At 37.1% G+C, this 17,012-nt stretch overlaps 1 long non-coding RNA gene across 3 annotated transcripts in view; it reads right to left on the reverse strand.

Annotated features, from left to right (window-relative positions):
* Nucleotides 1–17,012, reverse strand: part of LOC102143967 (uncharacterized) — a 365,500-nt gene that overhangs the window by 287,709 nt on the left and 60,779 nt on the right. For 2 of the 3 annotated variants that reach the window (XR_010581545.1, XR_010581544.1), the window contains exon 2: nucleotides 13,574–13,657. The exons of the other annotated variant lie outside the window; for it this stretch is intronic. This is a non-coding gene — a long non-coding RNA (uncharacterized lncRNA). The remainder of the gene's footprint in view (nucleotides 1–13,573; nucleotides 13,658–17,012) is intronic. 3 annotated transcript variants of the gene reach the window in all.

Raw genomic sequence — 17,012 nt, forward strand, 5'->3', positions numbered from 1 at the left:
TGTTTAGGGAGCAGACTTCACATGACAAGAGAGGAAGAAAGACAGAAAAGCAAGTCTTTTTAGTTTTAGTCTTTTTAGTTCTCACGGGAACTAATCAAATAAGAACTCACTCATTACCAAGCCATTGGTATGGCACCAATGAATGGGATTAAGCCATTCATGAGGGATTCATCCCCATAATCCAAATATTAGGGATCAAATTTCAATATAAGATCTGGAGAGACAAATATTGAAACTGTATCACAAGTTGGGAAAGATGTGAAGAAATGAGAACGCTGTACACTGTCGGTAGGAATGTAAAATGATGCACCAAATGTGAAAGACAGTATGGAGACCAAGGTCAGCTATTTCTTCCGTAACTCACATTTATATTTACTTCAAATTTAATTTCCAGTATTGTCATTTTTTTACTCATTGGTGTACTTTTATCTTTGTTTCACAGTTTCTTCTTTTAGTTATCCATTTTCTTTTTGGTAAAATTTTACATGGTTTTATCATTGGGAGACAAGGAAGCAATTACACACTTTGCTGTCTGTGAATGAACTGAATAACACATGAGGAATGACTAACCACTGACAGACTTTGAAAGAAGTGACATATTTGGTCACTGATCATCATACACATCTGTTATTTATGTAGTGATTTGTAGACTGAATATCTAGAAGCAAAATTTATATAATTACTCATAATTACTATGCCATAATAACTGATATTTGATCTGTGTTGTTGAGAGACTGGGGTTATTCAACTAAATCATGATGACTGAAAGCTATGCATAGCATACCAAGTGAAGGATGCTTATATAGGGCTTAATCAAATTCATATTTAAAAAAAATAAACTCTTACCTATATAGAAAAGTGATGAGGGAAATGTCACATATAGGAAGGAAGAGTTGTCAAACAGTAGACGTACCCTACATGCCTCAATAGCTGAACAATGCTTTTTACTTGGTTTAATTTTTTTCCTGAATTTTTTGTGTAGTTCACATATTGCCAGCCAGGCTTTTAACTAAAACGTGGCAGCATGAAATACTGGAATCTAGAAAAGTCACAAATACAGAAATAAATCATTCACTTTAAGCATTTTTCTCTCCTTCATGGATGTTTATAAGAAAACAATAGAAGTAGGGTTCAAAAGTGAAAAGTGTTCAATCTTGCACACACTTGTGGTATTTGTATCTATGATTCTATTGAAGGTGAATTCAAAAGTGAGTCAAAACTAGGCGGAACCATAATCTATTTCCCTTTCAGCTCAACTTCTGACAGATCTAAGAGATTCAACCCTCTGTAGAACATGGGAAAATCTGGGTAGGACAGAACCCATTTGAAAGTAGAAATAGATTCAGTCTAATTTGGGAAACAAAACAAAACTTAACAGAGGGAAGGTTTAACATTAACATTAGTCTTTACAGTTATTTTTGCAAAATCCAGCATACATTAAATATGAGACATGGCAGAAGAAAGAAGACATGAAATATAATAAAGAGAAACAATAAATACAAGGAGAAAAACAGAAGACCTAATTGCTGAAATTTGCAGGCAAGTGTTTTAAACAACTATTATAAATATAATAAAGTTTTTTTATATTTCAAAAATTAAGTAGAATCAATGAAGTCAGAAATTTCTGTAAAGAAAGTGGACACTCTAGGCTGGACAAGGTGGCTCACACCTGTAATCCCAGCACTTTAGGAGGCCAAAGTGGGTAGATCACTTGAGGTCAGTAGTTCAAGACCAGCCTGACCAACATGGTGAAATTCCATCTCTACTAATAATTCAAAAATTAGCCAGGCGTGGCAGTGCATGCCTGTAATCCCAGCTTCTCAGAAGGCTGAGGCAGAGAATCACTTGAATCTGGGAGGCAGAGGTTGCAGTGAGCAGAGACCACGCCATTGCATTCCAGCCTGGGTAACAAGAGCAAAACTCCATCTAAAAATAAAAATAAAAATAAATAACACTCCAACAAAACAACCAGATTGAAAGTCTGTAATTAAAATGTAATATGAGAAACAAAATGTTTCATATTGAGCCTAATGGCTGGTTGTTCATAGTAGAAAACATTAAAAAATTCATGAGGTTGAATATAGGACAACAGAAATTATCCAAACTGAAGTACATAAACAAACAAAAGAAAAAGAAAGAAATATAAAAGATAAACTAAACAGAGCATCACTGACCCATGTGGCAATATCAAATGTGATAACACATGTAGTTACAGTCCCAGAGGAGAAGAGACCAAGAATGAAACTAAAAAAATAATAATGGCAGAAAATTATCAGCTTTTATGGAAAACACCAAGGCAGTTATCCAGCAAGCTAAGCTAATCCCAGCAATTTAAAACAATTTTATAGAAGAAGAAACAAACAAAAAACTCAAAACCCAACCCAAGTGTATTAGTCCATTTTCACACTGCCAATAAAGACATACCTGAGCCTGGGCCATTTACAAAAGAATAAGGTTTAATGGAATTACAGCTCCACATGGCGGGGGAGGCCTCACAGTCATAGTGGAAAGCAAGGAGGAGTCACAGCTTACATGGATGGCAGCAGGCAAAGAGAGAGAGCTTGTGTGGGGAAACTCCCATTTCTTAAGCCATCAGACCTTGTGAGATGTATTCACTATCATGAGAACAGCATGGAAAAGACCTGCTCCCATGATTCAGTTACCTCCCACCAGGTCCTTCTCACAACATGTGGGAATTCAAGATTAGATTTGGGTGGGGATACAGCCAAATAATATCATTCTGCCCCTGGCCACTCCCAAATCTCATGTCCTCACATTTCAAAACTAATCATGCCTTCTCAACAGTCCACCAAAGTCTTAACTTATTTCAGCATTAACTCAACAGTCCACAGCCCAAAATCTCATCCAAGACAAGGTAAGTCCCTTCTGCTTATGAGCCTATAATATCAAAAGCAAGTTAGTTACTTCCTAGATATAAGAGTACAGGCATTGGGTAAATACACCACTCCAAATAGAAGCAACTGGCCAAAATGAAGGGGCTATAGGCCCCATGCAACTCCAAAATCCAGCGGGGCAGTCAAATCTTAAAGCTCCAAAATGATCTCGTTGACTCCAAGTCTCACATCCAGGCCATGCTAATGCAAAAAGTGGGTTCCCATGGTCTTGGGCAGCTCCACCCCTATGGCTTTGCAGGGTATAGGCTCCCTCCCAACTGCTTTCATGGGCTGCTATTGAGTGTCTACAGCTTTTCCAGGTGCACGGTGGAAGCTGTCAGTGGATCTACCATTCTGGGGTCTGGAGGATGGTGGCCCTCTTTTCACAGCTCCACTAGGCAGTGCCCCAGTAGAGACTCTGTGTGGGGGCTCCAAACCCACATTTCCCTTCTGCACTGCCCTAGCAGAGGTTCTCCATGAGAGCCCTGCCCCTGCAGCAAACTTCTGCCCGGGCATCAAGGCATTTCTGTATATCCTCTGAAATGTAGGTAGAGGTTCCCAAACCTCAATTCTTGACTTCTATGTACTGCAGCCTCAACACCATGTGGAAGCTGCCAAGGCTTGGGGTTTCCACCCTCTGAAGCAACAGCCTGAGCTGTACCTTGGACCCTTTTAGTCACAACTAGAGCAGCTGGGATGCAGGGCAGCAAGTCCCTGGACTGCACGCAGCAGAGGGACCCTGGGCCTGGCCTATGAAACCATTTTTTCCTCCTAAACCTCTGGGCCTGTGATGAGAGAGTCTGCTGCAAAGGTCTCTGACATGTCCTGGAGATATTTTCCCTATTGTCTTGGTGATTAACATTCAGCTCCTGATTACTTATGCAAATTTCTGTAGTTGACTTGAATTTCTCCTCAGAAAATGGGTTTTTCTTTTCTATTGCATTGTCAGGCTGCAAATTTTCCAAGCTTTAATGCTCTGTTTCCCTTTTAGAACTGAATGCCCTTAACAGCATCCAAGTCACCTCTTGAATGCTTTGCTGCTTATAAAGTTCTAAGGATACCCTAAATAATCTCTCTATAGTTGGAAGTTCCACACATCTCTAAGGCAGGGTGCAAAATGCTGCCAGTCTCTTTGCTAAAACATAATGAGTCACTTTTGCTCCAGTTCCCAACAAGTTTTTCATCTCCATCTGAGACCACCTCAGCTTGGATTTCATTGTCCATATCATTATCAGCATTTTGGTCAAAGCCATTCAACTAGTTTCTAGGGAGTTCCAAACTTTCCTACATTTTTCTGTCTTCTTCTGAGCCCTCTAAACTGTTCCAACCTCTGCCTGTTACCCAGTTCTGAAGTCACTTCTATATTTTCAGGTATCATTTCAGAGTGCCCAACTCTACGGGTACTAATTTACTGTATTGGTCCATTTTCACACTCCCAATAAGACATACCTGAGACTGGGCGATTTACAAAAGAAAGAGGTTTAATTGACTCACAGTTCTACATGGCTGGGGAGGCCTCACAATCATGGTGGAAAGTAAGGAGGAGCAAGTCACTTCTTAAATGGATGGCAGCAGGCAAAGAGAAAGAGCTTGTGCAGGGAAATTCTCATCTTTTAAACAGATCTCATGAGACTTATTCACTATCACGAGAACAGCATGAGAAAGACCTGTTCACATGATTCAATTACCTCCCACCAGGTCCCTCCCACAACACATGAGAATTCTAGATGAGATGTGGGTGGGGACACAGTCAAGCCATATCACCAAGAAACATCATAATCAATCTGGTGAGAGTCAAAGATAAAGATAACATCATAAGAATAGCCAGAGAGAAAAGACATACTAAATGTGATAAGAAGATATTTGACAATGATAAGAAGATATATGACAGTTCATGAAAAACAATGGAAGCCAGAAGACAACAGAATTCCATCTTTTAAGTATCTTGAAAGTGCTTAAAGAAACAGTCAACCTAGAATACATACCCAACAAAAATAACCTTAGTTAAGTGAAATAAAGATCTTTATAGATAAACAAACACTGAGAAAATTTGTCAGCAGACTTGCACTATAGAAAATGCTTAAAGAAGTTCTTCAGGCTAAATGAATATGATGCCAGATAGAAATCAGGACCTACATACAAAACCCCAACAAACAAACAAACAAAAAACAACAATGTCAGAAGTAGTAAATATGTGGGTAAAAATAAAAGGTAACTTTTTCATAATTTCTTCAAAGGACAATTGATTGCTCAAAGCAAAAAAAAATGACGATGTATTATGGAGCTTATAATGTAAGTATAAGTAAAATAGAGCAATAATGTATAAAGAAAAAGAGGAATGAATAAAATGAAACCACTGCGATTTTCTTAGATGAAAAATGGTGTCATATTGTTTCAAAATAGATTTTGATACATAAAGGATGAGTAATGTAACTTTATAAAGCAGAATTCTCATGGTGTAATTTACTTTTCAGGAAACCTCCAAGACCTTTCAATGGGTTCACTAGGTAGAAATTGTTTGCCGATTTTACAAAAACTGATATCAAGATTTAAAATGCCTTAGCATGAATCAAGACTGTGGCAACAAAACGTGCTGGTAGTCTTTGTAATTATCATCATCCTGCACCTGCAGATAATAATAATGCCAGTTTCACTTCAGAATGTCTTTGAAGAAGTGGTGAAAATCATTGATCTTATTCAAATTTGAACCTTAAGTGTGCATATAAAACAGGAAGTATGTATAAATTGCTTGTACTGCATATAAATATATATTAATGGCCTCGAGGAAAAGCTTTTGTATGTTTGTCTGAATTGTAGGTTAAACAATGTACTTTTTCCACAGAATGCCATTTTAATTGAGATAAACTATGGTTATTCAGACTTTGCTATTTGGCTGACATTTTCCCAAAAGTTAGCAAAGTAAACTAACTTAAAAAAATAATTCACGGTGTTTGTTGTCAATAATTATATTTAAGCTGTCAAGCAAAAATTAGAATTGTGAAACACTTGTATGTATGACCTAAAGCTTGACGGCCTCCAATATTAAAATATTTTCCAATAAGATAGTGATATTAATAAATGTGACTTTTTGATGTCACATAAGAAAACACATTGTCATTTGGAAGATTTACATAACTCACTGAAGGGATTTTTTTTTTTTTCAAATGACCAGTGTATGATGTTACAAAATCATGGATGAGTAAAGGATCCTTTAAAAATGCAGATAGACCAAGGATTTTAATATAACAGAAATAAAGAGTTCATTGATACAGTTTCAGGTTCCACATTGCAAATAAATTTTAAGTAATTATCACTTGTGAAATTTTATGTAGTATTAAATAATATTATGTAAAATTGTCTGAAAAGGCTAGAAAATATACCTCTTTTTCTAACTACATGTATGTTTGAAACTGGATTTCTTTTCATCTACTTTGCCCAAAACCAATATACCACAACAGATTTAATGCAGAAGCAAATATGGCAATTCAGCTGTCTTCTATCAAGTCAGATATTAAAGAGATGTGCAAGAAAATGTAAAATAATATCATTTTTGGCTGATATTCTTTGTTTTAGAAAATGCATTTTAGTAAAAATCACTATGTTAGCATGGAATGGGTCTATTTTTCAAGTAAAATAGTAAATAAGTATTATCCAAAAATCACTTTAATTTTGAATACAGGTAACACTAGTAGATACTGCCTAAACATGAACAAATGTTTTTCAGGGTCCTCAATAGTTTTTAAGAGTGTAAAGATTGTTGAGAACAACAACAAAAACTTAAAAATCACTGTGCCAGAACAACTACATCTTGAAATTCTATATTCGATTCAAATTTCACTTTGATATAAATGTGTTTCTATTGTTCTCCAGTTTCCTGAGCCAAATCAAGTATTTTTCTACTTTCAAGCAGCACTTTAGAGTTACTTGAACTACTTAATTTATTAATTTAGTTGAGACAGAATCTCACTCTGTCACCTGGGCTGGAGTGCAGTGGCTCTATCACAGCTCATGCAGCCTCAATCTCCCAGGCTCAAGTGATCCTCCCACCTCAGCGTTCAAAGTAGCAAGGACTACAGGTGCATGTCACCCATGCCTGGCTAATTTTTGTATTTTTGGTAGAGACAGGGTTTTACCATGTTGCCCAGGCTGGTCTCAAGTTCCTGGGCTCAAGCGATCCTCCTGCCTCAGCCTCCCACAGTGCTGGGATTACAGGTGTGAGCCACTGTGCCTTGCCTAGAGTTATTTCAGGAAGTACTCCCATACCATTTTATTCACACAATATTACTTGCTACAATTTATTAAGGATTATAATACCCATCGATTACATTTCCTATTAGAATGTAAACTTCATAAGGGCAAATCTGTGTCTAATTTCCCTTTGCATTCCCCCATGTGTCTACCACAGTTTTAGCACTAAATAAATACTAGCCCAATGAACACATGAAAATAGACACATGAAAATATGCATTGGCAGCACCACTAATATTAGGTATTTAGTCATTCATCTTCCCTATATTTCATCACAACATGCTGATTCAGGATGGAATGCACATCACACTGGTTCTTCTGTCACATTTCTCTTCTTAAAAATAAGAAATTCTGAATTGTACTCGTACTAGATTCATTTCTCAAATTAATCAGAAGAAAAAGTACAAATGACTGGGTCTCTGGGAAGTCAGCCAATATCTAAGGAATCTATAACTTTAGTCACTGTAGATCATATATGAGAGAGATATGAAGATAGAAAAGGGGAAAAGGAAATCTTGACTACTTGCAATCACATATAATATTTTATCTTCTATATGTATATTCTTAATGAGAACTTAAGTTCCTGTTAACTACAGGTCATTAAGGACCGCTTCATGGGGGGTTATGGACATACGTAAATGAAAAATTAAGGGCATCAATAAACACTGAGAGATAGTTCAAAGGTGTTGACATGTGTCATCTTACAAAAGAAATTACATTTATCCCCTCCTTTATTTAATGAATATGTTGAAATTCTTTGTTTTTATGACCCAAATCTAGTTTTTAGATGGAAAACAAACAAAAGCAAACTCCTAGTGAGAGAAAGTTCATTTGAGAATTCTAAGTTTATTAAGTTTGTGTTTTCCATAACAGTTCTGATTAATTTCTTCAATCATACGCCAGCAACTGAGTATCTGAGTATATCTTAGGATTACAGTGACCAGTAAAAGGTAGTCCATCACTATAGGGAATTGTTTCTTGGACTCCAGCTCTCTGATGCATTTTTTTCAACTGGATAAAAAGTTACTTTCTGATATAAATCCAATATGCTAATATCTGGTCTCTGTGTTTGCTGAAGTGTTTTATCATACAGGAAGGACAGGTAGAGCCTACAACACTTGCAATGTTAAGAAAAACAAACAAGCAGACCCTGTTGCAGAAAGAAGGAGAAAGGCACATAATGCCTAGATGTTAATGGCCTGAGGAAACAAATGGAGGTGAAAAAGAAGTTCATGGCATTGTCAGGACTCACATATACAGGACATGAGGGAAATGGAAGCACATGAAACTGGAAAATCAACCTGGATGTCCTTTTGTTTCTGTCTGTTTTGTTTTCAATATTGTAGTATTTGAGGACATGTGAAAAGATTGTAAAGAAGAAAATATGTTCAAATATCTGTTTTAAAAAGTGAATATTCTGAATTATAAGGATGGTATTAATTAAGAGAGGCAAGTATTTTTGTACATAACAGATTTAGATTACCCAAAAGTAAGCCTCTGGCAGGCAGAATGTAAAAATGATTCATCATTAATTCATTTAACATATAGTTGTTCACAGATAGTTTGACACTTTTATTCCTCTGAAGTTGGATTTTACAACATATTGTCTGTCAATAGGTCTTTGTGCCCCCAGAGGGAAAAGACAAACACTTCTTCCCTGAAATACCTCTTCACATCAAAATGGATGTACTTATGGAACTGCTAAGACCTAAGTGTAGATTTTAACAGTTGAATAGTTCTTAGAGATTATGTATCAAAGCACCATCTACCTCAAATAAAGAAGAAGAAAAAAAACAATATTAAACTATGAGGAAAAGTAAAGTATTGACACCAAAAATGCTCCTGGGTAAAGCAGCTGGTCACGATTGCCTGTGGTCAGAGGTGGTTATTGAATTGAAAACTTCCATTTGTGTTTTCTCTATTTTTCTCCACCCAGCATCAGTGTGACCTTTAAGGCCAGTGAATTTGACCATGTTATTCTCCTCTTTAAAAGCATTGATCCTTTCCTGTACCTCTGAAGATAAATACAAAATGTTAACATGGCTTGCATACTTTCCTTGATCCAAACTTCCCGTGGTGCAAATTCTATTTCTCATCTCATTCCTTGGCCTTTGAAAAATGTCCTCAAAACTGCCTCAAAGCCATGAAGCACACAATCCTTTTCTCTTTTAGAAGTCTCCTCTTGATCTTCTACATCTGGAATAATTCCCATTTGCTCTTCAAGTCTCAGCTTAAATGCAATTTCCTGAGAGAAAGATTCTCTGACTCCTAATCTAAATTAGGTCACCCAAGTTAGTCTGTTTCATAATACCCTTACATATTCTTTTATATTATTTATCAAAATCTGTAATTATATATTTAGTCATGCATTTAAATGTGTTTCTCCACTGTACTGTAAGCTGCTTGAAGAAAATGAACACGTCTACTTGGTTCTCCATGTAGGAAGAGGAGCATGCAGCTCAATGACTGACACATAGCAAGTCCTCAACATGTCCTTGTTAATTGAATAAGACTAATTAATAGACTTCCAGATGATCACAGTGCACATTAGTAGTGTTTAAGTTACCTTTCTAATGAAGATCTATAAACAAGATAAGAATTGGCAAATTTTAAAGAAAGAAAACTTTCCAAATTTCAGTAGATACTGTATTTTCGGCAGATACTGCTATCAGGAACATGGACCAAAGGGATGAATTGAAAAACTTTTTATGTTCATTTTCCTGGACTTCTCTGAAGCCTAGACAAAAACAGAAAAAGTCTTTGCCTGAAACACTATTTTTGTCACTTATCACCTGAAAATCTAGGTAGCCACCAGCTACTCTGAACCATTTATATTTTTGTACCTAGAAGATTAATGTCCCCCCAGCCACAAACAGGTTCTTTCTTTTCAAATCCTTGCAGAAACAAAATTTCCAATACCCTAACATGGCTGGGGGTAGAGATTATCAACCAGTGACCAATTTTACCATGAGTCCAAGGACTGCATTATTATAGAAGGATGAAGTCAGGAAGAGCTGTGTGGACACACTGAGGGGTGCGACCCTCTGTAGGCAACCCTGCACAGGAGGAATTGTTTTTCTTAAAGACAATTACTAATTCTGGTTTTCTAAGTCAGCTTCTGGGCAGCTTCTCTGCACTGTGTTGTCTGTCTTCAGGAAGCCCTAAATAAGTTCTCCTCTAAGTAAGTTCCTTCATTTTGCCTCTTTGTCTTGATTTGGACTTTCATGTTGAATCATTTATTTTCCCATGCCCTTTCTAATTAATTTGCCAGGCTAAATTAGTGCCAAATAAATAATGAGCTTCCAAATTAGCTGACACCATAATGACAAAGAGATTTAATTAATTTGCTATCAGAGGTCTCTACAGACAATTGTATGTTTATAGCATAAAATGATGGTATTTATTAATGTGGAAAGTTTTATTATTTTAACAGGTTGTTTTAATAACCAGACTTTAATATGGAAGTGTCCTCATTTTCATCTATGTAAACAGTGGGACTCGGGTCAGGCAAAGACCACATTGATATTCAGTAAATTTAATTTCCTATGAAGTTCTTTGATTTCACTTTAATTAGCATTAAAATAGTTGGTAACTCTCTCAACTATAATTGTTTAAGTATTCATGATAATCTTTATAATTTTAACCCACATCGTAGAGGCATAAATCAATACCAAAATCTCTATTATCTGCCTTTCACTGGATCACCATTTCTTCTTATAGAGGAAATTCTATAACTGACTTCAGTGTATGTTCTATGTCAATCTTTTCCACTATTTCCCTAAGTGGATCCTTAATATGCTACCCATTTCTATATAATCCTGGCTAGTAGAGACTGTACAATAACCAGGAAGTGCTACTTGTCAAACACATGACTAGAAAACTAATATACACCAAGAACCCTGATTTCCTTTTACAAAAAATGTAGACATTGCAGGTATAATTACCTACCCTATTAAGTCCACTATGGTTATGTAAACCACGAGGTTTCATAGAAAAAAATGAAAAGCCATGTTTTTTGAGTATTCTGTATAGTAAAGATCTTATGCTAGTATCATTTATATCTTTGTTAAGTCTTAAAAACAATCATATGTTAAGTATCTGTATAAGTAGTAAAATATCTGTAAAGTACTTGCAATAAAGTATATAAAGTATAAATATCTGTATCGGTAGTAACACGAATAAATCATGAAAGATCATCTTTCAAACACATCCATTCCACCTTCTAAATCTCAGACAGGTTCCTCATTGGGCTAATTCTGACCAAATCATGCACTGAGAGGCTCTGAAAATGCAGTTCTCAGGGTTACTAAGTTGACACAGCACAATCCACCACAGCTAATCCAAAGGGTGAACAGAATGAAGTCTGTGAAATAATGGAGGGATGGAGGAACGCATGCATCTTAAGACCAATGATTCAAATGGGTAACTGAGGAGGAAGGGGGAATAGAATTTGTTCAGTTTTTTAAGTGTGTGAAATAGGTGGGCTATAAACAGCACAGTATGTCATCACTTAACATTGTTGAGAGGTTCTTGGAAACTAACTTTAAGCAAAACTACGTAGAAGCAGACCAAATTTACCATAGGCTAATTTATATAAATAAAGGTTAAGTTCCTACAGCATATTTCTGGTCATGAAAGCATCACCAAACTTCTAAGACCAAAACACTTTTAATATTAAATGTTGATATAAACATGAGTTATACATACATATTGGTAAAAATAAGTAAGATAATTATTTACCCAATTATTTCAGTTCAGGGAAGTGTCCTGAGCCTATGCCTGCAGCTCAGGTACAAGGCAGGAACCAACCCTGTACAGGATACCATTCCATTGCAGGGCATGCTTACTCACATACCCATACTCACATACACATACTCACTCATATGAGGACAACTTAGACACGATGATTAACCCAACATGCACATCTTTGGGATGTGGAAAAACCTTGAATCTTGAGTACCCAGAGAAAACCCAGGCAGACATGAGGTGAATGTGCAAACTCCACATAGACAGTGGCCCAAGAAGAAAATTGATTTTTTCATCAACATTGTAACAAAACAATGTTGAACGAAACAATGTTATTCAAAGACACGCTGTATTTCAAATCAAGCTTCTGAAAATATAGGTACTTTGTGTAATAAAGAAAGGAGAGGGGTGAACACAGGTAAATAATGTGAATAATTAAAAGTGATGCTCTACCATGTGATGGAAAGTGTCTAGTACAATTGCTAGTTGATGGTTCAATATATTTATCAGCAAGCTATGATTTTCTATTTGTACTGAAGAAAAAATGTTATGATTGAAGTTAAGAGAAGAGTGTGACAATCTGTGTAAATTTTATTTGGAATATCTCTGTAAATGAAGCGGTGATAAGCAGGTTAACTGGGATGGAAAATTGATAGCAGAATGTTCTCATGCTTGAGACAGGAAATATAGATTTTTGTGGGTTACTAAAATGGGAGGATTACTTAATGTTCTAAAGCTGAAATTTAACAAATAACTAATATGCATTTTTTCAGGAAAATCTTTGTGCCTCTGGGTGGATAAACTCCACAAGAAAATTCTTAAAGGAAAAGATTAGCTGCTGACTCAAAAAATATGCCTAATATTACCTACAGCTTATTCTTGAGGATCTCTTCTCTCTCTGCCTCTCCTTATCTCAATAGATAGATGATAGATAGATAGATAGATAGATCCCATCACATAATCTCCTGTATATATGTATATAAAAACTTCTTACTGATTTAATCCTTACTTAAAACAAAACTGTTGTGGTAGATATTATTCTCATTTTAGAAATGAGTAAACTAGATTCAGAGAGATTAAAGAACAGGAAAGACATCATTCAGCTAATAAGTTGCAGAACTGTGATTCAAACACCAGTTTCATGCTTCTATTTTCCCTCTGCTACAAGCCACTACTTAGCCTGGCTTATGAGACTACATGCCTGCCTGCTGACATGTCTCATCATCGGTCTAGTTTTAACATCTGTGCATCTTAGGGCACACACATAGATTCTCTTCTCACCCCTGCCTCTGTCTTGCACCCTGAGGAGTCTTATGCATAGCTGGGTAGACACTGTGGTCCACAAAGCCATACTCCATCCAACCGCTCCCCAGGGCCCCCTGGCCTCCCTGTTGCCTAGAGATACATACACCAACATCATAGTCTACCTTAAAACACAGGTAAACACAGACTCTGGAGGTGGGCTTGGGATAGTCTGGGTGGGAATTTTAGGTTCCTAGGTATCCAAAGTCTGATCTATAAGAGGACCTGGGGATTTGGACTCTGTATGGATCATGTCCACTTGGCCTTGTGGGCTCCTCATTCCATGAAGTGTGGGCACAGCCAGAGAAGGCTCGGGGAGGGACAGAGTCCCTGGAAAGGAACAGCTGCCATACTTGTGCATTAATAGATAATTAGCTACTCACATCAATGTCCTCTTGGTTCACATGGAAGGCGGTAGTTGAGGGACTTTTTGATCCTCTCCCTACTTCTGCTCTACACATGGTAAGCTACATTTGAGGTAAAGAGAGAGAGAGAGAGAGCAGTTAAAAAAAAAGAAGTGTCAGTTGAATTCACAAAATTTACTCTAAAATTTTTGAAGAATTCTGAGCTGTGTTTGCTACATGGCAAATCTAAAAATCCTCCCAGCAGATGCTTAGAAATGAGCCAGGGAAAAAGAACAAAGCCCATTCCATTGTAAGCCAGCTTGCCAACATACTCCCTGGAATCAGCCAATAATTCATGCAGTGATGCTACTTACCAAATTGTTCTGTGTCCTTCCTCTTATATTCATCTTGAGAAATATCTCAGGCTCCAATCAGTGTCAAAATTGAATAATTAAGAATTAAGACTCCAAGACCTCACTGTCTGAAAACACATCATCTCATGCCTTTTGCCAATGTTACTTACAAAATGTTTTTTTTTTCTTTAATGTAAATTGACATAAATTGGATGAAGGGAAAAACTTAAATGGATTCCTGATATTTTTTATACTGAAAACATACATAATGTAGGCTCTGCCAGGAAGAACATATAGAGCACAGAGGTTTCTACAGTCAGTCTTCATTGGCAGTCTGAACTGGTTCTGAGTAAAAAATTCATAATTTGGAAAATAGGTCTGAAACTCATCTATAGTTTTGAGAAATTACCATATTTACCTAAGGTGATATCAGCTAAAACTTCAGAATAAATTTTATCTAATGCAATCACTTTGCATTTAGGAACATAATATAGGTACCAAAGCTAAAGACTGAAGAGAAACTAAACTCTGTAGTTGGAAAAAAATTGTCATAAAGTCTTTATAATAATCATTGTTTTAATAAATACATCTATTTTAAGTTTAAGGGAAGAGCTATGTTTAAATTGCCATGAACAGTTGGTGAAAATATTGATGTAAGATCCCTTCCTGTTTTTCCTAATTACAGTGAAAAATTAAATCAATTTTCATGAGGAAGCAGTCACTAAGGACTGTAATGAAAAGAGAATGAAACAATTTAAACAAATACACATTTAGGGCTCAAAACATAACTTAAAGCAAAGACCCTCCTTGACGAATTTACCTAATAATCCAATGTAGGCATTAACCATTAACTGCCATTGGCATTTAGCTATTGCACAAGATTAAAACGTTTATAGAAATATTCTATATTGATGGTTTCACGGATCATCAAAGTCATCTACAGCAGTGATTCTCAAACTTTAGTGTGCATTCAAATCACCTGGCAATCTTGTTAAAATGAAGATGCTGGCTCAGTAGGCCTGCGCGTGGGGCCTGGGATTCCGCATTTTTAAGACACTCCCACGTGATATTCATGCTGCTTGTTTATGTATGACACTTTGGGTAGCAAAAAGCTAGAGACCTAAGTAGGTTTTCACAGATTCTGAAGCCCCACTCCTAGAGATTCAAACTTAGTGCAAAAGAACTTGAAAATTTTTTCATTTTATAGATGAGGAAACTGAAGTTCAAAGAGGTATAGTGACATCATGGTCAGTGGTCAAGTCAATAGTAGACCAAAAGCCTCCTAATTCCAGTAAAAGGCTGTTTTATCTACACAGCAATGCCTCCCATATCATGAGAACCTTCTGTGTTTTACAGTCAGGATGTTCCACCTGTGCAGTTACACAGGGCTTCATGCTAAGAAGGGCCTCATGCTTGGGGTCCAATGCTCTGTGGTTGCCATCTTGAAATTTTTAATAACTTCATCTTTGAATTTGTGTTTTGTAATTAAAGTCCAATGGGAAAATGGAGCATGTGGAAAGGGAGGGCTTGGAGTGTCAGCTCACACATGCTCTTTCCATGTGTGATTATGGGCCACTTGCCACCCATCCCTGGTGCCCCAGGGTCTACTTGTCCTTCCTTTTTTATTTCTTTTTTTATTCTATTGTTGCCAAACTCTATCAGTAGCAGTTCCAGGTCACATTCGTGAGAAGAGGCTCACATTCCGCCAGCAGTGTTCACCTGCTGTGCAGGTCTGAGTATGGATGTGGGGAAGGTTAGGGCTGACAGTATCCCACAGTGGCCCAGGTTAGGGCACAATGGCAGTGTCCAACACCATGGTATGATTGTTAGGTGGCTTGTCACAGGCCTCTCAACTCCCCTAATGCAAGTACCAACTTGTATCTTTGGAGGATTAAATCCCATGGACAGTGGGCTGGTGAGAAGAAGTTGGAATTCCCCCTGCTTGTCTGCAGCCTTGAATTATCACTTTGCATTGGCTCTTTTTATGGTGAATTTAATCCTCTAATAGGACTGTAACCAGAGGATGTCCTGGAAATATCTTCAAGGAAGTGATTTTAGTCAGCTTTTATGGACTACACTCCAGATAGTTACCAGATTATTGATTTAAACTATAGAAGCCTTTATAATTACTACTGTAAACAGTGTTTCCATGGTGATATAGCTGTTGGTTTACATTTTGATTTTGTGCTTTTTTGAGATATAGTATAGAGTGAGCCAACTGGGCACATCGTATGGTTGGTTTCATAAAACTATCCTTCCTATTGGGAATATTTTGTTAGAGTGCTGTCCTGTGGTAGAAATTGCAACCTCTCCTCTCCTAGAAAAGAATGAGGTGCACTTTGGGGAACCCATGAGATGCCATGACAAATTCCTTCCATCCTTTGCTTTCTTTTGTGTGCCCCCAAATCTATCACGTGGGCAAGGTTACAGAGGGATAGCCACTGATAGAAATATCCCCTCTACTCCATCTTCCAGGTCAACAGGTGCCGAAAGAGGCAATTCTAACTACACTTACGCGTTTATCTTTAGTGAGAGCATGCAGTGCTCCTTGTCATTAGGCCTCACCAAAAGTAGAACACCAGAGACAGCTTTGTAACCTGAGAAATGGCCAGAAGGATCACAAGGGCCCGAGCACCTGGCTGTTTAACAGGCTGTATCCTCAGAAGCTAGGTCAAAATTGTTTTTCCTAACAAAATCATATATGATGTCCATGTTTCTGCCTCAGGAGAAATTTATTTTCAATTAATTTCTGAATGCAACCAGGCAATGTGCAATCATCTCAGTACACATAGAGAAGCAAAATGAAGAAAGTAGAAAACAGAGGTGCTACAGCTAGCCAGAGTACTAAGGAAACAGGTAAGAAAGAGAAATTATTGGAGTAAATACTAATTAGAAAGTGGCATTTACAGCACCTACTTGATGGTGAGGAGATACTCCTTAGAGATACTATCTGTAAGATCTTGGCAGGGCACAGTGGCTCAGGCCTGTACTTTGGGAGTCTAAAGCTGGAGGATCACTTGAGACCAGGAGTTTGAGACCAGCCTGGCCAACATGGTGAAACCCTGTCTCTAATATAAAAATTAGCCAGGGATGGTGGCACATGCCTGCATTTCCAACTACTCAGG

Source organism: Macaca fascicularis, chromosome 15, assembly GCF_037993035.2.
Source record: "Macaca fascicularis isolate 582-1 chromosome 15, T2T-MFA8v1.1".
In the NCBI taxonomy this organism is placed as follows: Eukaryota; Metazoa; Chordata; class Mammalia; order Primates; family Cercopithecidae; genus Macaca; species Macaca fascicularis.